This window comes from Rutidosis leptorrhynchoides, chromosome 9, assembly GCF_046630445.1.
Source record: "Rutidosis leptorrhynchoides isolate AG116_Rl617_1_P2 chromosome 9, CSIRO_AGI_Rlap_v1, whole genome shotgun sequence".
NCBI lineage: Eukaryota > Viridiplantae > Streptophyta > Magnoliopsida > Asterales > Asteraceae > Rutidosis > Rutidosis leptorrhynchoides.
The window spans coordinates 5,859,674-5,883,225 of record NC_092341.1 but is presented as its reverse complement, the minus strand read 5'-3'; positions in this window follow the sequence as shown (position 1 = coordinate 5,883,225).

The following is a 23,552-nucleotide window of genomic DNA, read 5'->3' as shown; positions in this document are numbered from 1 at the left end:
TGCATAAATATATTAAACACATACAACATAACAAAGTATTTTTTTTTTTACATATATAAAACGAATATATGAAACCTAAATATATTTTTAATATAAACATGAGATAATTAATAAATATTCAAATGATATAGGTTCATGAATCCGAGGCCAATCCAGCATTGTTAGATGTCGTCTTATGTATTTTTACTACAAAATACATTAGGTGAGTTTCATTTGCTTCCTTTTACTCATTACATTTTTGGGCTGAGAATACATGCACTGTTTTAATAACTGTTTTACAATATTTATATGCGTGAGTTTCATTTGCCTTTTTACCCTTTATATTTTTGGGCTGAGAATACATGCGCAATTTTTATAAATGTTTTTCGAAATAGACACAAGTAATCGAAACTACGTTATATGGTTGAATGATCGAAGCCGAATATGCCCCTTTTGCTTGGTAACCTAAGAATTAGTAAACCGATCTACTAATTGACGCGAATCCTAAAGATAGATCTATGGGCCCGACGAACCCCATCCAAAGTACAGGATGCTTTAGTACTTCGATGTTGTTTATATCATGTCTGAAGGATTTCCCGGAATGATAGGGGATATTCTTATATGCATCTTGTTAATGACGGTTACCAGGTGTTCAATCCATATGAATGATATTTTTGTCTCTATGCATGGGACGTATATTTATGAGAACTGAAAATGAAAATCTTGTGGTCTATTAAATGATGGAAATGATTAATTATGATAAACTAATGAACTCACCAACCTTTTGGTTGACACTTTAAAGCATGTTTATTCTCAGGTATGAAAAATATCTTCCGCTGTGCATTTGCTCATTTTAAGGATATTACTTGGAGTCATGCATGACATATTTCAAAAGACGTTGCATTCGATTCGTTGAGTTCATCAAGATTATTATTAAGTCAATTATAGTTGAATATGTTATGAAATGGTACGCATGCCGGCAACTTTCGATGTAAAGAAAGTTTGTCTTTTAAAAATAAATCAAATGTTTGTAAAATGTATCATATAGAGGTCAAGTACCTCGCGATGTAACCAACTATTGTGAATCGTTTGTAATCGATATGGACTTTGTCCGGATGGATTAGGACGGGTCCCTTCATAGTACTCCTCGGATTACGCGCCCACTAAAGTTGATCCTTGAAGGAGGAGATATGTGAGAACTTGTCAGAGTAACCGCACCTCGAGCTCACTCTAATCAGCCACGTACAATGTATGAACATTAGAATATTGTTCACTTCTCGCAAGGTGACCCGTATCCCGTACGCTTTCATGACCGTCACTTATCTCTTTCATTCCTCACCACTACTCGATGAATCAACGACACTTCTGGACTTAGGTCCCTAACACTCTTAGGCATTGGAGAAGTCGGGAGGACATCTCCTTTCACAAGGTTATAGTGTCTTCCACTGATGCACAGCCATACCCAAGGACTTGGGAGTCGCCTCAAGACATATCGTATTACTACTTGCTACACGTACAACTCGACGCGAGACCCAGATTGAATTTCTAGAAAGGAACCTAACGACATTACCTGAACCCGAAAATTTTGAAGAAATTTCGGGACATTTAGGCATTGATGCATGACCTACGGAACCTATGCACCCACACCGAGAAACTGTGAGATTAATTATGTAGAATTTGTTTTGAGATAGCATAGATAAAGCACTGTTAGATGAAATTGAGTAGAACTTGAAATGATCATGTCACATTGACCATATGGAATGATATTGGAATGAACGTACGATTTAGTACAATATAATGACGCCAGGCCAGCGTGATTATATTGAAGTAAATCATGCAGAAGTTCCAACGTTACTACATAAGGAATATGAGGTGATCCAGGGAAAACTTTGGTAGGGATCACTTGAGTATACGCATTATGGTCTGTTAGAGGTAGGGAAGGAATAACCACGTAGCCCAGATACTACAAGAAGGGCCTTGATTGCAGAATTGATAACTCGAAAATTTGTTATAGATATAGACACCCTGGACACTTAAGGAAAAAGCTCTCAAATAGGAAAATTTTTGGACTTACTTGCGATAGAGCAATCGTTATCTCAGCTATAGAGACTCGCATGGATCCTGATTTTAGTTAGGGTACGTTTCGTCACAACGTTTTATTTTCTCGGAGTTGTTTAAAACTAGAGCGATAGAAACCTTATATCTAAGAACATTAGTGTTATGACTGATAAGCCATTAACAACCATGAGAGTTAAGTATTCTATAGGACAAGCTAATGGTAAGCTGGCAGAGATAGATGAATAATTTAAGGTAGTACTTTAAAATTAACAGGTGGGTCATTGGAGATGATCTCATGCCAACAAAATTTGGAAGTTTTAAAGTAGTAGTTGGAAAGGATTAGTTACCTACGCACAAGCAGATGTTATCTGAGAAGATTGATAGAATTTTTCACGGTGGTATAATAAGATTTGGTTGGAATGAACCTTAAAATTATCCTAATACTCATCAAGTTAGGAAGCTTGATGTAAAAGTTGGAATGGACTTTAGGAAGCTTTCATGAAATAGTTGGAACGGACTGGCTTTCAAGGATGAAAACAAAAGTTATTTATAGTAAGAAGATTATTCGTATACCTCGCGAGGATGGTGAGCCAAAAGCCATTTGGGTTACTTCAACAACCCGAAATCCCACAATGGAAATGGGAAGGAATAACAATGGATTTCATCACGAAGCTACCGAAAATGGTAGGCGGTTATGACACTATCTGGGTAATCGTTGACCGCCTCACCAAATCTGCTCACTTTCTAGCCATGAAAGAAACCGATACAATGGACAAACTTACACGATGATACATAAAGGAAATTGTATCCCGTCACTTCAGCAATTCAAATTCTATATTAAGGACTACCCAAGAATCTGATTTGATACTCATTCTTACGCGACACTGAATCCTATCTTATCCCGAGAGATTTCTTATTCGATGATAATTACACAATCATCCTTCCTACTTCGATATTAGTCATACCAGTTCGAAATTTTCCAAAATCGATGGGTGGTTAATTCTCATCCTCATACTCTCCCATTCGTATCTCACTTATAAGCAACAACTTCACACTTAAGCATCTTTGGTCAAAGGACTTATGCCCTACTAATAGTCATCAACCACATTTAAATTCAACATTTTTCATTACCTCGTAACATTTTTTCTCAAATATCACCCGAAAGTTTCAAAAGTCTTTTACTCGATTCTCATCAATCTTTTTTCAACTTGTAACCTCCGAAATATGAAAATTTTGTTTGCCAAATTTTACTTACACTATTTTACTGTGCGATCCTCTCAAAGCTTAATAAAAATAAATTTATTTTATTTGTCATTCGTTCAAATTTTTGAAATCGTATACGTTATATAAAATAAAGTAAATAATTACTTCTTTTTTACTAATACATATGAAATTTTACCTTCACTTTCACAAATCAAATCTTTTATTCAAAAGATATTTTACCTTGAATGGTACGTGTTGTACATAACCCTAGTTTGCTAAGAACTTCGTTTATTTTCTTACATTATCACCTTAAACGATTTCTATAAAATTTTCGTTGCTTGTTACATAAAATTTTCGCGTTATTCGTATCCAAGTCATCATGAAGACTTACAACCGTCGAAATTGAGAGATTCATGTGTGTGTATGTGATGAAGGCACTTGCTACCACGCCATGCAGAGCCTTTGGGCATCTACTAACACTTAAACAATTCAAAATTTCTGAGTTACCCCAGGGATCTTATTTGTCACACCGGTCGAAACGATGCTCTTTCTTACCTAACTCTAAGTCCTGACTTATTCCAAGGGATTCTCATTTAGTGATACTAACACCATCAGTATTCCGACTTTAATATTAGTCATAACATGTTTGGCATTTTTCAAAGTCAAGAAGCGATTAACTTCTCGTCCTCATGCTCCGTCCTTCATACCTCATTTTTTAGCAACGGCTTCATACGTGAACATTTGTGGCCCAAAGACTTATGTCGTAAAAATTATCAAAACTACATTTAATTCATTAAGTTTTCATTACCTAGTGACATGTCACCCGATGATTCAAAGATTTTTCACTAAATCTTTTTCAACTCGTAACCTTTGAAATACGAAAAACTATGTTTATCAAAAATTTTGCACGTTGTTTATTTGTGCGGTCCTCACGAGATTTATGGACAAATGAAAATAATAAAATTTTCCTGTCACTTATGCGATTTATAAAATCATATATGTATGTATATATTTAAGTTAATAAATTTACCTTTACTTATTTTGGTTGGTACATACTAAGTTATACCTTCAAATTATTTAAAGATCGCTCCTTTAGTGAGCTGTTTAACTTAAGTCAAATAGTTTTGTGCAAAATGATACACGTTGTACATACTTCTAAATTACCAGGAACTTCATTTCGTTTATGTTATCACATCAAACGTTTACAGGTTTTGTTTCAAAACTCCCTTGGTTGATTTTATTAAAGGTTTTCGTTTTAGACTACACCATGTATGGATCACACTTTTTCTCGCCCTCCGTTAGGGACAAAGTTTACTATTAAGATCTTTGTTAAAAACTCTTGAGCCACTTTAGATGGCAATTTTACAAAATTTGTTAAGAAGTCTTTGCGCTCATAAAATGTTCCTTTTAAGGTTAGACATGGCAAAAACGCGGGCCGGTAAATCAGTTTTCTGGGGTACACTCAGTGGTCACCCTATCATAGGAAAGGCACTAGGCGGGTTTCTACTCTCAATGTTTCACGACTAATCGCAACACCCTCGTAAACATCATCTCTATGAATCAGTATATTGAGGTACAACACTTTTGGGATTATTTTCACTCGGAGTAAACCATTCTTTATGATCAAGAGTTCATGTATCTTCTCATCTGTGCATCCCCTTAAGTATAAGGATAAATTCAGAACGAACCGCTCAAAGAGTTCACTCTCGTTCAAATATCACACCTTTCGTGCGATTTTCTTTCAAAAATGTAATATAAGATACTTTGAGAATCTATGAAACTTGTTATCCTCTTGGAAGGGGACTGCCTAAGACGTCTATAACACTGATGTGGTTACTCTACACATTCCTTCCTTCGTTGGTTGCAACTATATGTTGCTCTAGTTAATGTTAACCCTAACTTCAACATGTAACTGAAAGGATAAAGTTACATTATGGAACTGTGATTTCATTCAAGGATAAGATCACATGCATCATGGAAAACTGGGTGATATCATTCATTGTTTGTTCAGACCGTCCTGAAGACGCTATAAATAGTTATGGCTTACATTGCATGTAAATCTGATTAGTCACTTTCAAATAAAAATTTCAATTCATTTATTTAAATAAAACGTTTCTTAAATATCGGGTTCTTTATGCCTATGGTCTCCTCCCGAAATCAAGGGGTTAGTAAAATCCGTGGCTAACACTATCCAGATATCAAATCGCATGGTTGAGATCACCATGTTTTCCATTCTACCTGTCAGCTTTGCATTGCGACATAAGCGCTCAATATTTTAGATGAGCTTAGTAACATTCATGATGTATTTCATGCATCCAGCTTACTGAAGATGCCTGTAGGGCTAAAAACATCATCTTTCCTTTTGTGGGTATATATTTTGGATGACATGTTCATGTTAGTAAGAAACGAAATAAATTTCTTGATCTCTTAGGACAAGAGACTTAATTAATGGCATATACCTATTCTTACTTTTATACGCCCAAGTACCTTTCAACGTAAATAACTCACTTCTGAGCCCACGAGTCTTACGAAACTTTGATACGCTCCTTCTTAGTCAAATACGGTACCATTGTTGGTCACTCCTCAAAATTTAGGGACAAAATTTTCTTTAACAGGTGGGTAATGTAACGACCCGGCTTTTTCGACTTGCTTTTGTGCTTTGTGCTTTCATGAAACTGCGTATTTGTGCGTACTGAGCGAGTTTATGCTCTGGGATCTTATTTCATGATAATTACTTTGGTTAATATCTTACAACGTGATATTAAGTGTTTAATCACTTAACTTGATCCCCGAATGCTTTTACGACCGTTGGTGTCACTTGACGTTTGAAATGAGCTATGTACTGGGTACACGTTTAACTTTGGTCATAAATGGAATATTATGACTACGTAATACTAATTTTTATTTCCTAATAACAATTACTTGGGTTTTTGGATGCTTAATTACGCTTAGTAATTTACTTGTGCTTACTAGTTAGTCTTGTTGGACTTTCTACCATGTTGGACTCAAGCCCACCCTACTCTAGCTAATGGACTATTTAATTAGCCCAATTTTAATAAGTTTATGACAAATATAAATGTAAGAAAAATGCCCATTAATTAGAGGGAACATACTAGCATTTTTGTTAACCATAATCACAATTGTTGCATGAGATCCCAACATAAGCACCAACTTTAGACAACCATTAACCAAAAAGCAAAAATTGTCCCCTCCCTTATCCCCCACAAGCTACGGCCATGAGGCCTCCCCTGCCCTTATAAATACCAAGCCATTTCATTCCATTTTACACTTGATCTCACTCACAATTTACACACACTTACTCTCTAATTCTCTCTCTAGTCTTTCTCACTCTAAAAAGTATAAGTTTTAAATTTTTCTTTCTCTTCTTCTCCTCTTCTCATCCACGACATCATCATCATCATTTAATGGATCTAGCTTTTAGCTTTTGATCTTGTTATATCTTGTAGATTCAAACTTGGGTTTGAATCCTTCAAGAACATGAAAGATTCAAGCTTTCTAGCTTTGAATCTTCATTTACTTGTTAGATCTAGGTTTTCTAGCTTATAATTTCTTTATTTTGTTTTAAAGATCAAAACTTGTGTTTATGATCTTCATGTAACTTGAAGATCTAGTCTTTTGCTTTAAGGATCTTCAAGAACATTAAAGATCCAAGCTTTCTAGCTTAGGGTTTCATTATTTTGTTAAAGATCTTAGCTTTTTAGCTTATGGTCTCATTACTTTCATTAGATCTTAGCTTTCTAACTTATGGTCTCATTAATCTTGTAAAGATCCAAGCTTTCTAGCTTAGGGTTTTCTTAATACTTGAGATCTAAGTTATTATTGTAGATCTCACTTACTTGGAACCTTTTTGTGATTGTTGTGATGATAAGGATGCATGAACTTGTGTAAAAAGGACAAAGGTTGAAGCTTTGTTGGGTTTATGCAATAAAGAGGCAACTTTGATGTTCAAAACTTGTAGAATGATAGCTTTTACTCTTAGTTGTGTGTTGATGGTTGAAACTTGATCAAATGTGATGCTAACACATCAAAGAGTTGTACACTTGAAGCTTACACGCATCAAGGATGAGAACCGTGATGAGCATCAAGCACCAAGGAACCAACCGGAGCACTTGTTTGCTGTTTTTGGGGGTCTGATCAGACTCCTGGACTTCTGGAAAATTGATTTTCAGATATTTCATTTTGAGTAGATGACTTTTTGTTTAGGCCTCACCTATCCGATATACGGTTTAGGATTTATAGCCTTCCGAAAGTCACTACGCCTTTGTAACGTTGTGCTGAAATTTCTGACCTACTCGCACTTAAACCGTCGCCACGGTCAAACGAAGACGAGTTAGGTTCTGAAAATTGGATAGCGGTTAAAGGACTCACATACGGAGTCTTGGCCACTGACTACGCGTCTTATCAATTTATATAGAGGTCGTAACAGCTATCCAAAGTCAGTCTTTTGTTTTGATCTCTATTCTTGTTAAACTTACCTTAGCTTTGATGAATGATGATATTTATTCACTTTTAAACTTTTGGGTACAACATACTGACCTAGTGACCTTTGACTTAGGTTGACGACCTTCCGGACCGACTTACTACCTGCATACGTTTCATATCGACTTTTACTGCTTATTCACTGTGAGTTATAGCAACCCTTTACTACTTTTTACTATTTTTGGGACTGAGAATACATGCGCTTTTTACGTTTTACATACTAGGCACGAGTACTTAAACTTTATATATGTGTGGGTTACAAACGGCACAAAGATTCCCCTTAGCTCGGTAACGTTTAATCAATGGTTTCCTAACCGTGAACGCGAATCTTAGATATGGATTCATAGGGTTTCGCAACCCCACTCGGGCTAGTCGCGCTAGCATTCAACGGGTGTTTAATACTTCGAGGACAAACGTACTCGCCAAGTGCACTTTTAGGGGGTGATATACATACGTTAAGTCTAGTTACCGGGTGCCCACGGTTAAGCATATACTTTTCATACTGATTTAAACTGCTGGTTGAAGCACTGAAATCTCGTATTCTACATTACATTACTGATCACAAATAAACTATAGCTCACCAACATTCGTGTTGACTTTTAAGCGTGTATTTCTCAAGTGCTTAGACGATGTTGCTTCCGCTGTTAGAATTGCTGTCTTGGTGTTATAGACTTGCTGTTATGGACCAGCTGTGTTAGATTTCCGCTGCATTACTTAGAGATGTCTCAATCATGAAACTTTTCTTTTGTATTCGTAACTTATGTTATTTTCAAATAATGACTTTGTAACGACCTTTTTTTCACGTTATCTTTTGTAAAACGCTATCTTTTTATGAATGCAAAACTGGTTTTCAAACAGCATATAGTGCTTGACCTTGTAATGATCTTGTTGTTGATGAACCGTACACGATGGTTTTGTACGGGGCGTCACAGTAAACGACCTCAAAGTTTATGGGCTAACATTACAACCCAATCGTTCCCATGCGTTAGTCTCCCATAAAACCCCCCAATAATTGTAAACGAATTTACCATCCTGCTCGACGCAAACTAGGTGTCACAGCCTCACTTTCACTATAAACTAGGTGTCAATTTCACTAAAAGTGTAAACTACCTCAAAGTTTACCGTCCTATATTCTAAATGGTGTATTTTGTGTTCAAATGTGATTGGCTCCAAAACATCACTTTCATTGTAGAAACCAAACTGCCCTCCCAACCCGACCCATCAAAACTTTACCCAGGGACTAAAACTATAAACTACATCAAAGTTTATGGACAAACATTACAAATCCACTTAAGACAACAACCAGGTAAATTGGGACTTTTTTTTTGTTATATGTCATGAGTCCAATAATCAAATGCACTAAATTAATTAAATCATTCTATTATCATAAAAATGATGAGTGATGATGATGATGATGATGATGATGATGATGATGATGATGATGATGGCATCTTTTGCGACTAAAGTAACCCTAAAGTTTTTTTCTTTTTTCTTTTTGCAGCCGCTTCCATCTTCTTGGCCCATTTTCCGATCGCCATTTTGTCTTTTCTGCTTGTTTCCTCGCTGGCCACCAGCATATCTCCGGTAGCCTACTGGCCTGGCTTCAGAAACCATCAGGTCTACTTCAACAACCCGAAATCCCGGAATGGAAATGGGAAAACATTACCATGGATTTCATCACTAAATTGCCAAGGACTGCAAGTGGTTTTGATACTATTTGGGTAATAGTTGATCGTCTCACCAAATCAGCACACTTCCTACCAATAAGAGAAGATGACAAGATGGAGAAGTTAGCACGACTGTATTTGAAGGAAGTCGTCTCCAGACATGGAATACCAATCTCTATTATCTCTGATAGGGATGGCAGATTTATTTCAAGATTCTGGCAGACATTACAGCAAGCATTAGGAACTCGTCTAGACATGAGTACTGCCTATCATCCACAAACTGATGGGCAGAGCGAAAGGACGATACAAACGCTTGAAGACATGCTACGAGCATGTGTTATTGATTTCGGAAACAGTTGGGATCGACATCTACCGTTAGCAGAATTTTCCTACAACAACAGCTACCATTCAAGCATTGAGATGGCGCCTTTTGAAGCACTTTATGGTAGAAAGTGCAGGTCTCCGATTTGTTGGAGTGAGGTGGGGGATAGACAGATTACGGGTCCGGAGATTATACAAGAAACTACCGAGAAGATCATCCAAATTCAACAACGGTTGAAAACCGCCCAAAGTCGACAAAAGAGCTACGCTGACATTAAAAGAAAAGATATAGAATTTGAAATTGGAGAGATGGTCATGCTTAAAGTTTCACCTTGGAAAGGCGTTGTTCGATTTGGTAAACGAGGGAAATTAAATCCAAGGTATATTGGACCATTCAAGATTATTGACCGTGTCGGACCAGTAGCTTACCGACTTGAGTTACCTCAACAACTCGCGGCTGTACATAACACTTTCCACGTCTCGAATTTGAAGAAATGTTTTGCTAAAGAAGATCTCACTATTCCGTTAGATGAAATCCAAATCAACGAAAAACTCCAATTCATCGAAGAACCCGTCGAAATAATGGATCGTGAGGTTAAAAGACTTAAGCAAAACAAGATACCAATTGTTAAGGTTCGATGGAATGCTCGTAGAGGACCCGAGTTCACCTGGGAGCGTGAAGATCAGATGAAGAAGAAATACCCGCATCTATTTCCAGAAGATTCGTCAACACCTTCAACAGCTTAAAATTTCGGGACGAAATTTATTTAACGGGTAGGTACTGTAGTGACCCGAACTTTTCCATGTTTATATATATTAATTGAGATTGATGTTTACATGATTAAATGTTTCCAACATGTTAAGCAATCAAACTTGTTAAGACTTGATTAATTGAAATAGGTTTCATATAGACAATTGACCACCCAAGTTGACCGGTGATTCACGAACGTTAAAACTTGTAAAAAAACTATATGATGACATATATATGGTTATATATATAGTTAACATGATATTATGATAAGTAAACATATCATTAATTATATTAACAATGAACTACAAATGTAAAAACAAGACTACTAACTTAATGATTTTGAAACGAGACATATATGTAACGTTTATCGTTGTAACGACATTTAATGTATATATATCATATTAAGAGATATTCGTACATCATAATATCATGATAATATAATAATTTAAAATCTCTTTTGTTATTATAAACATTGGGTTAACAACATTTAACAAGATCGTTAACCTAAAGGTTTCAAAACAACACTTACATGTAACGACTAACGATGACTTAACGACTCAGTTAAAATGTATATACATGTAGTGTTTTAATATGTATTTATACACTTTTGAAAGACTTCAATACACTTATCAAAATACTTCTACTTAACAAAAATGCTTACAATTACATTCTCGTTCAGTTTCATCAACAATTCTACTCGTATGCACCCGTATTCGTACTCGTACAATACACAGCTTTTAGATGTATGTACTATTGGTATATACACTCCAATGATCAGCTCTTAGCAGCCCATGTGAGTCACCTAACACATGTGAGAACCATCATTTGGCAACTAGCATGAAATATCTCATAAGATTACAAAAATATGAGTAATCATTCATGACTTATTTACATGAAAACAAAATTTCATATCCTTTATATCTAATCCATACACCAACGACCAAAAACACCTACAAACACTTTCATTCTTCAATTTTCTTCATCTAATTGAACTCTCTCAAGTTCTATCTTCAAGTTCTAAGTGTTCTTCATAAATTCCAAAAGTTCTAGTTTCATAAAATCAAGAATACTTTCAAGTTTGCTAGCTCACTTCCAATCTTGTAAGGTGATCATCCAACCTCAAGAAATCTTTGTTTCTTACAGTAGGTTATCATTCTAATACAAGGTAATAATCATATTCAAACTTTGGTTCAATTTCTATAACTATAACAATCTTATTTCAAGTGATGATCTTACTTGAACTTGTTTTCGTGTCATGATTTTGCTTCAAGAACTTTGAGCCATCCAAGGATCCATTGAAGCTAGATCCATTTTTCTCTTTTCCAGTAGGTTCATCCAAGGAACTTAAGGTAGTAATGATGTTCATAACATCATTCAATTCATACATATAAAGCTATCTTATTCGAAGGTTTAAACTTGTAATCACTAGAACATAGTTTAGTTAATTCTAAACTTGTTCGCAAACAAAAGTTAATCCTTCTAACTTGACTTTTAAAATCAACTAAACACATGTTCTATATCTATATGATATGCTAACTTAATGATTTAAAACCTGGAAACACGAAAAACACCGTAAAACCGGATTTACGCCGTCGTAGTAACACCGCGGGCTGTTTTGGGTTAGTTAATTAAAAACTATGATAAACTTTGATTTAAAAGTTGTTATTCTGAGAAAATGATTTTTATTATGAACATGAAACTATATCCAAAAATTATGGTTAAACTCAAAGTGGAAGTATGTTTTCTAAAATGGTCATCTAGACGTCGTTCTTTCGACTGAAATGACTACCTTTACAAAAACGACTTGTAACTTATTTTTCCGACTAGAAACCTATACTTTTTTTGTTTAGATTCATAAAATAGAGTTCAATATGAAACCATAGCAATTTGATTCACTCAAAACGGATTTAAAATGAAGAAGTTATGGGTAAAACAAGATTGGATAATTTTTCTCATTTTAGCTACGTGAAAATTGGTAACAAATCTATTCCAACCATAACTTAATCAACTTGTATTATATATTATGTAATCTTGAGATACCATAGACACGTATACAATGTTTCGACCTATCATGTCGACACATCTATATATATTTCGGAACAACCATAGACACTCTATATGTGAATGTTGGAGTTAGCTATACAGGGTTGAGGTTGATTCCAAAATATATATAGTTTGAGTTGTGATCAATACTGAGATACGTATACACTGGGTCGTGGATTGATTCAAGATAATATTTATCGATTTATTTCTGTACATCTAACTGTGGACAACTAGTTGTAGGTTACTAACGAGGACAGCTGACTTAATAAACTTAAAACATCAAAATTTATTAAAAGTGTTGTAAATATATTTTGAACATACTTTGATATATATGTATATATTGTTATAGGTTCGTGAATCAACCAGTGGCCAAGTCTTACTTCCCGACGAAGTAAAAATCTGTGAAAGTGAGTTATAGTCCCACTTTTAAAATCTAATATTTTTGGGATGAGAATACATGCAGGTTTTATAAATGATTTACAAAATAGACACAAGTACGTGAAACTACATTCTATGGTTGAATTATCGAAATCGAATATGCCCCTTTTTATTAAGTCTGGTAATCTAAGAATTAGGGAACAGACACCCTAATTGACGCGAATCCTAAAGATAGATCTATTGGGCCTAACAAACCCCATCCAAAGTACCGGATGCTTTAGTACTTCGAAATTTATATCATATCCGAAGGGTGTCCCGGAATGATGGGGATATTCTTATATATGCATCTTGTTATTGTCGGTTACCAGGTGTTCACCATATGAATGATTTTTATCTCTATGTATGGGATGTGTATTGAAATATGAAATCTTGTGGTCTATTGTTACGATTTGATATATATAGGTTAAACCTATAACTCACCAACATTTTTGTTGACGTTTTAAGCATGTTTATTCTCAGGTGATTATTAAGAGCTTCCGCTGTCGCATACTTAAATAAGGACAAGATTTGGAGTCCATGCTTGTATGATATTGTGTAAAAACTGCATTCAAGAAACTTATTTTGTTGTAACATATTTGTATTGTAAACCATTATGTAATGGTCGTGTGTAAACAGGATATTTTAGATTATCATTATTTGATAATCTACGTAAAGCTTTTTAAACCTTTATTGATGAAATAAAGGTTATGGTTTGTTTAAAAATGAATGCAGTCTTTGAAAAACGTCTCATATAGAGGTCAAAACCTCGCAACGAAATCAATTAATATGGAACGTTTTTAATCAATAAGAACGGGACATTTCAGTTGGTATCCGAGCGTTGGTCTTAGAGAACCAGAAAATTTGCATTAGTGTGTCTTATCGAGTTTGTTAGGATGCATTAGTGAGTCTGGACTTCGACCGTGTTTTCTTTAAAAATGATTGCTTAACATTTTTGTTGGAAACTATATATTTTTAACATATGAATATTATGTGATATATTAATCTCTTAACGTGTTTGATATTATGTGATAGATGTCTACCTCTAGAACAAGTCCCATTGACTCAACTAATAATAATGAAGAGTCAAATGTAAATTGGAATGATTTGTGGACTGATTCACAAGTTCCCGAAGAGGAACCGGAAGAAGAGTCGGAACCGGAAGAAGAATCGAAACCGGAAGAAGAATCGGAACCGGATGAAGAAATAGAACCGGTGGGGGAAATAATAAAACGGTTAAGTAAAAGAAAATCCTCAACCAACCGACCAAAGTTAATTATGGTCAATGGTGTTTCCGCCAAGGAAGCAAAATATTGGGAGGATTACCAATTCTCCGATGAATCGGATTCCGACGAGAATTCCGATGATGTTATAGAAATTACCCCAACTGAATTTAAAAAGGCAAAAGAAAATAATAAGGGAAAGGGCATAAAAATAGAGAAATATAATTCCAACCCCGATGAACTTTATATGTATCGTCAACCCCCGAAGTCCTTAAGTTGTAACAATGACCCGGGAACCTCTAAACCACCAGGTTTTTCTAAACCAATGTGGACAACGACGGCTCGTATTAGGGGAACATCATATATCCCTAGAAACTTGGCAAAACGAACCAAAACCGAAGAAGAAGAAACGAGCGAGTCGGAATAAGATAGTTGTATTCGTGTGGTGTAATATATGGAATATAGTGTTCTTATGCTTTATGATATATGTAAAAATTGCTTGTATTAATAAGTATTTTTTTTATGAATCTAACTCTTGTCTATTTTACAGTTTAAAAACACAAAATGGATAGACAACCCAATATTTTAAGAGACCTACCCGGAGACATGATTGATGAAATCTTGTCTAGAGTCGGCCAGAATTCTTCGGCACAACTATTTAAGGCGAGATCAGTTTGTAAGACATTCGAAGAACGTTCCAAGAATGTCTTGGTTTATAAGAGACTTTCGTTTGAAAGATGGGGGATATCACATTGGGAAACCCATAAGTTACGATGTGTTTACTTTGACGCATATATTGCGGGGAACCCAAATGCTATTTTACGCAACGGGTTAAGAAATTATTTTGACTCAATATATCCGAATATTGGACTTCGTGATTTAGAAAAAGCGGCTAACATGCAACATAAAGAAGCATGTTATGCTTACGGATTAGTAATGTTCGCTTCTCACCAAAGTGAGAACAAGAACATCGGGCTACAACTATTAAACAAAACGTTTTCACAAGTGACGGATTCGGTAATTGGGGTAAGAAATGAGGTTTTTAGATTATTACGGGACTGTTGGACATTACGTAACCCTCGTCCCTTTGATGACGTTACAACACGCTGTCTTATCAACGGCCATAACGGTTATGTTGCACAAGACCAAGGATGGGAAGTAGTCCTAGTAAAACCAGAATGCATGACTTGTTTCTGGACGTATGAATTACGTGTCTTTATTGCCTTTGCTGAACGACTTGTGTACTAGCTAGAATTGTCTTCACAACTATCTTGTATCAAAGTTATTGTGTGCTATATTTCATGCTTTATGTAAAATAAGCGGTATTGTAAGTTTGTAAAATATTGTATAAAAGTTTGAACGCGAAATATTATTATAATCAGTTTTTCATATAGAATTGTAGTAGTTGAATTGTATATTAGCTACTAAGTATGAACTTAACGGGTAGGTACTACCCGAATTTAAACTTATAAAACGCTAATATGAAGAAAAAGCTTTTATAAATGAGTTCATATTATGCTACGAAATACTATTAACTACTCTTAATATTCTGTATGATTAACTTGTTCCATTTAACTATTTTGAAGGAAATGGCACCGACTACTCGACACACCGTGAATATGAATGAAGAGGAATTCCGTACTTTTCTAGCTTCAAACATAGCCGCAGTACAGGCTGCGCTACATACCAACAATAACCTTGGATCTAGCAGTACAGGAAATCGTGTAGGATGCACCTATAAAGAATTCACTGCCTGCAAACCTTTGGAATTTGATGGAACCGAAGGACCGATCGGATTGAAACGGTGGACCGAGAAGGTTGAATCGGTGTTTGCCATAAGTAAGTGTACTGAAGAGGACAAAGTGAAGTACGCTACGCATACCTTCACAGGTTCTGCGTTAACATGGTGGAATACCTATCTAGAGCAAGTGGGACAAGATGATGCGTACGCACTACCGTGGTCAGCATTCAAGCACTTGATGAACGAGAAGTACCGTCCCAGAACCGAGGTCAATAAGCTCAAGACAGAACTTAGAGGGTTACGAACCCAAGGATTTGATATTACCACGTACGAAAGACGATTCACAGAATTGTGCCTATTGTGTCCGGGAGCATTCGAAGATGAGGAAGAGAAGATCGACGCGTTTGTGAAAGGATTACCGGAAAGAATCCAAGAAGATATAAGTTCACACGAGCCCGCCTCCATACAACAGGCATGTAGAATGGCTCACAAACTAGTGAACCAGATTGAAGAAAGAATTAAAGAACAGACTGCTGAAGAGGCCAATGTGAAGCAAGTAAAAAGAAAGTGGTCGGAAAACGGTGATAAGAATCACCAATACAACAACAACAGCAATTACAACAATAATCGCAACAATTATCCCAACAATCGCAACATCAATCGCAACTACAACAAATGGCCCAACAACAACAACAACAGCAACTACAACAATCATCCCAACAACAATAATAACCGCAACAACAACAACAATCAGAAGCAACTATGCCAAAGGTGTGAAAAGAATCACTCGGGGTTCTGCACCAAATTTTGCAACAAGTGTAAAAGAAATGGTCATAGCGCGGCGAAGTGTGAGGTCTACGGACCAGGGGTTAATAGAACGAAAGGAACAAATGGTGTCGGAACGAGTAATGGCGGAGCAAGTAGTGTCGGAGCAAGTTATGCCAATGTAGTTTGTTATAAATGTGGAAAACCAGGCCACATTATTAGAAATTGCCCGAACCAGGAGAACACGAATGGACAAGGCCGTGGAAGAGTTTTCAATATTAATGCGGTAGAGGCACAGGAAGACCCGGAGCTTGTTACGGGTACGTTTCTTATTGACAATAAATCTGCTTACGTTTTATTTGATTCGGGTGCGGATAGAAGCTATATGAGTAGAGATTTTTGTGCTAAATTAAGTTGTCCATTGACGCCTTTGGATAGTAAATTTTTACTCGAATTAGCAAATGGTAAATTAATTTCAGCAGATAATATATGTCGGAATCGAGAAATTAAACTGGTTAGCGAAACATTTAAGATTGATTTGATACCAGTAGAGTTAGGGAGTTTTGATGTGATAATCGGTATGGACTGGTTGAAAGAAGTGAAAGCGGAGATCGTTTGTTACAAAAATGCAATTCGCATTATACGAGAAAAAGGAAAACCCTTAATGGTGTACGGAGAAAAGGGCAACACGAAGCTACATCTTATTAGTAATTTGAAGGCACAAAAACTAATAAGAAAAGGTTGCTATGCTGTTCTAGCACACGTCGAGAAAGTACAAACTGAAGAAAAGAGCATCAATGATGTTCCCATTGCAAAAGAATTTCCCGATGTATTTCCGAAAGAATTACCGGGATTACCCCCACATCGATCCGTTGAATTTCAAATAGATCTTGTACCAGGAGCTGCACCAATAGCTCGTGCTCCTTACAGACTCGCACCCAGCGAGATGAAAGAACTGCAAAGCCAATTACAAGAACTTTTAGAGCGTGGTTTCATTCGACCAAGCACATCACCGTGGGGAGCTCCTGTTTTGTTTGTCAAGAAGAAAGATGGTACATTCAGGTTGTGTATCGACTACCGAGAGTTGAACAAACTTACCATCAAGAACCGCTACCCAATACCGAGAATCGACGACTTATTTGATCAACTACAAGGCTCGTCTGTTTATTCAAAGATTGACTTACGTTCCGGGTATCATCAAATGCGGGTGAAAGAAGATGATATTCCAAAGACTGCTTTCAGAACACGTTACGGTCATTACGAGTTTATGGTCATGCCGTTTGGTTTAACTAATGCACCAGCTGTGTTCATGGACCTTATGAACCGAGTGTGTGGACCATACCTTGACAAGTTTGTCATTGTTTTCATTGATGACATACTTATTTACTCAAAGAATGACCAAGAACACGGTGAACATTTGAGAAAGGTGTTAGAAGTATTGAGGAAGGAAGAATTGTACGCTAAGTTTTCAAAGTGTGCATTTTGGTTGGAAGAAGTTCAATTCCTCGGTCACATAGTGAACAAAGAAGGTATTAAGGTGGATCCGGCAAAGATAGAAACTGTTGAAAAGTGGGAAACCCCGAAAACTCCGAAACACATACGCCAGTTTTTAGGACTAGCTGGTTACTACAGAAGGTTCATCCAAGACTTTTCTAGAATAGCAAAACCCTTGACTGCATTAACGCATAAAGGGAAGAAATTTGAATGGAATGATGAACAAGAGAAAGCGTTTCAGTTATTGAAGAAAAAGCTAACTACGGCACCTATATTGTCATTGCCTGAAGGGAATGATGATTTTGTGATTTATTGTGACGCATCAAAGCAAGGTCTCGGTTGTGTATTAATGCAACGAACGAAGGTGATTGCTTATGCGTCTAGACAATTGAAGATTCACGAACAAAATTATACGACGCATGATTTGGAATTAGGCGCGGTTGTTTTTGCATTAAAGACTTGGAGGCACTACTTATATGGGGTCAAAAGTATTATATATACCGACCACAAAAGTCTTCAACACATATTTAATCAGAAACAACTGAATATGAGGCAGCGTAGGTGGATTGAATTATTGAATGATTACGATTTTGAGATTCGTTACCACCCGGGGAAGGCAAATGTGGTAGCCGATGCCTTGAGCAGGAAGGATAGAGAACCCATTCGAGTAAAATCTATGAATATAATGATTCATAATAACATTACTACTCAAATAAAGGAGGCGCAACAAGGAGTTTTAAAAGAGGGAAATTTAAAGGATGAAATACCCAAAGGATCGGAGAAGCATCTTAATATTCGGGAAGACGGAACCCGGTATAGGGCTGAAAGGATTTGGGTACCAAAATTTGGAGATATGAGAGAAATGGTACTTAGAGAAGCTCATAAAACCAGATACTCAATACATCCTGGAACGGGGAAGATGTACAAGGATCTCAAGAAACATTTTTGGTGGCCGGGTATGAAAGCCGATGTTGCTAAATACGTAGGAGAATGTTTGACGTGTTCTAAGGTCAAAGCTGAGCATCAGAAACCATCAGGTCTACTTCAACAACCCGAAATCCCGGAATGGAAATGGGAAAACATTACCATGGATTTCATCACTAAATTGCCAAGGACTGCAAGTGGTTTTGATACTATTTGGGTAATAGTTGATCGTCTCACCAAATCAGCACACTTCCTACCAATAAGAGAAGATGACAAGATGGAGAAGTTAGCACGACTGTATTTGAAGGAAGTCGTCTCCAGACATGGAATACCAATCTCTATTATCTCTGATAGGGATGGCAGATTTATTTCAAGATTCTGGCAGACATTACAGCAAGCATTAGGAACTCGTCTAGACATGAGTACTGCCTATCATCCACAAACTGATGGGCAGAGCGAAAGGACGATACAAACGCTTGAAGACATGCTACGAGCATGTGTTATTGATTTCGGAAACAGTTGGGATCGACATCTACCGTTAGCAGAATTTTCCTACAACAACAGCTACCATTCAAGCATTGAGATGGCGCCTTTTGAAGCACTTTATGGTAGAAAGTGCAGGTCTCCGATTTGTTGGAGTGAGGTGGGGGATAGACAGATTACGGGTCCGGAGATTATACAAGAAACTACCGAGAAGATCATCCAAATTCAACAACGGTTGAAAACCGCCCAAAGTCGACAAAAGAGCTACGCTGACATTAAAAGAAAAGATATAGAATTTGAAATTGGAGAGATGGTCATGCTTAAAGTTTCACCTTGGAAAGGCGTTGTTCGATTTGGTAAACGAGGGAAATTAAATCCAAGGTATATTGGACCATTCAAGATTATTGACCGTGTCGGACCAGTAGCTTACCGACTTGAGTTACCTCAACAACTCGCGGCTGTACATAACACTTTCCACGTCTCGAATTTGAAGAAATGTTTTGCTAAAGAAGATCTCACTATTCCGTTAGATGAAATCCAAATCAACGAAAAACTCCAATTCATCGAAGAACCCGTCGAAATAATGGATCGTGAGGTTAAAAGACTTAAGCAAAACAAGATACCAATTGTTAAGGTTCGATGGAATGCTCGTAGAGGACCCGAGTTCACCTGGGAGCGTGAAGATCAGATGAAGAAGAAATACCCGCATCTATTTCCAGAAGATTCGTCAACACCTTCAACAGCTTAAAATTTCGGGACGAAATTTATTTAACGGGTAGGTACTGTAGTGACCCGAACTTTTCCATGTTTATATATATTAATTGAGATTGATGTTTACATGATTAAATGTTTCCAACATGTTAAGCAATCAAACTTGTTAAGACTTGATTAATTGAAATAGGTTTCATATAGACAATTGACCACCCAAGTTGACCGGTGATTCACGAACGTTAAAACTTGTAAAAAAACTATATGATGACATATATATGGTTATATATATAGTTAACATGATATTATGATAAGTAAACATATCATTAATTATATTAACAATGAACTACAAATGTAAAAACAAGACTACTAACTTAATGATTTTGAAACGAGACATATATGTAACGTTTATCGTTGTAACGACATTTAATGTATATATATCATATTAAGAGATATTCGTACATCATAATATCATGATAATATAATAATTTAAAATCTCTTTTGTTATTATAAACATTGGGTTAACAACATTTAACAAGATCGTTAACCTAAAGGTTTCAAAACAACACTTACATGTAACGACTAACGATGACTTAACGACTCAGTTAAAATGTATATACATGTAGTGTTTTAATATGTATTTATACACTTTTGAAAGACTTCAATACACTTATCAAAATACTTCTACTTAACAAAAATGCTTACAATTACATTCTCGTTCAGTTTCATCAACAATTCTACTCGTATGCACCCGTATTCGTACTCGTACAATACACAGCTTTTAGATGTATGTACTATTGGTATATACACTCCAATGATCAGCTCTTAGCAGCCCATGTGAGTCACCTAACACATGTGGGAACCATCATTTGGCAACTAGCATGAAATATCTCATAAGATTACAAAAATATGAGTAATCATTCATGACTTATTTACATGAAAACAAAATTTCATATCCTTTATATCTAATCCATACACCAACGACCAAAAACACCTACAAACACTTTCATTCTTCAATTTTCTTCATCTAATTGAACTCTCTCAAGTTCTATCTTCAAGTTCTAAGTGTTCTTCATAAATTCCAAAAGTTCTAGTTTCATAAAATCAAGAATACTTTCAAGTTTGCTAGCTCACTTCCAATCTTGTAAGGTGATCATCCAACCTCAAGAAATCTTTGTTTCTTACAGTAGGTTATCATTCTAATACAAGGTAATAATCATATTCAAACTTTGGTTCAATTTCTATAACTATAACAATCTTATTTCAAGTGATGATCTTACTTGAACTTGTTTTCGTGTCATGATTTTGCTTCAAGAACTTTGAGCCATCCAAGGATCCATTGAAGCTAGATCCATTTTTCTCTTTTCCAGTAGGTTCATCCAAGGAACTTAAGGTAGTAATGATGTTCATAACATCATTCAATTCATACATATAAAGCTATCTTATTCGAAGGTTTAAACTTGTAATCACTAGAACATAGTTTAGTTAATTCTAAACTTGTTCGCAAACAAAAGTTAATCCTTCTAACTTGACTTTTAAAATCAACTAAACACATGTTCTATATCTATATGATATGCTAACTTAATGATTTAAAACCTGGAAACACGAAAAACACCGTAAAACCGGATTTACGCCGTCGTAGTAACACCGCGGGCTGTTTTGGGTTAGTTAATTAAAAACTATGATAAACTTTGATTTAAAAGTTGTTATTCTGAGAAAATGATTTTTATTATGAACATGAAACTATATCCAAAAATTATGGTTAAACTCAAAGTGGAAGTATGTTTTCTAAAATGGTCATCTAGACGTCGTTCTTTCGACTGAAATGACTACCTTTACAAAAACGACTTGTAACTTATTTTTCCGACTAGAAACCTATACTTTTTTTGTTTAGATTCATAAAATAGAGTTCAATATGAAACCATAGCAATTTGATTCACTCAAAACGGATTTAAAATGAAGAAGTTATGGGTAAAACAAGATTGGATAATTTTTCTCATTTTAGCTACGTGAAAATTGGTAACAAATCTATTCCAACCATAACTTAATCAACTTGTATTATATATTATGTAATCTTGAGATACCATAGACACGTATACAATGTTTCGACCTATCATGTCGACACATCTATATATATTTCGGAACAACCATAGACACTCTATATGTGAATGTTGGAGTTAGCTATACAGGGTTGAGGTTGATTCCAAAATATATATAGTTTGAGTTGTGATCAATACTGAGATACGTATACACTGGGTCGTGGATTGATTCAAGATAATATTTATCGATTTATTTCTGTACATCTAACTGTGGACAACTAGTTGTAGGTTACTAACGAGGACAGCTGACTTAATAAACTTAAAACATCAAAATTTATTAAAAGTGTTGTAAATATATTTTGAACATACTTTGATATATATGTATATATTGTTATAGGTTCGTGAATCAACCAGTGGCCAAGTCTTACTTCCCGACGAAGTAAAAATCTGTGAAAGTGAGTTATAGTCCCACTTTTAAAATCTAATATTTTTGGGATGAGAATACATGCAGGTTTTATAAATGATTTACAAAATAGACACAAGTACGTGAAACTACATTCTATGGTTGAATTATCGAAATCGAATATGCCCCTTTTTATTAAGTCTGGTAATCTAAGAATTAGGGAACAGACACCCTAATTGACGCGAATCCTAAAGATAGATCTATTGGGCCTAACAAACCCCATCCAAAGTACCGGATGCTTTAGTACTTCGAAATTTATATCATATCCGAAGGGTGTCCCGGAATGATGGGGATATTCTTATATATGCATCTTGTTATTGTCGGTTACCAGGTGTTCACCATATGAATGATTTTTATCTCTATGTATGGGATGTGTATTGAAATATGAAATCTTGTGGTCCATTGTTACGATTTGATATATATAGGTTAAACCTATAACTCACCAACATTTTTGTTGACGTTTTAAGCATGTTTATTCTCAGGTGATTATTAAGAGCTTCCGCTGTCGCATACTTAAATAAGGACAAGATTTGGAGTCCATGCTTGTATGATATTGTGTAAAAACTGCATTCAAGAAACTTATTTTGTTGTAACATATTTGTATTGTAAACCATTATGTAATGGTCGTGTGTAAACAGGATATTTTAGATTATCATTATTTGATAATCTACGTAAAGCTTTTTAAACCTTTATTGATGAAATAAAGGTTATGGTTTGTTTAAAAATGAATGCAGTCTTTGAAAAACGTCTCATATAGAGGTCAAAACCTCGCAACG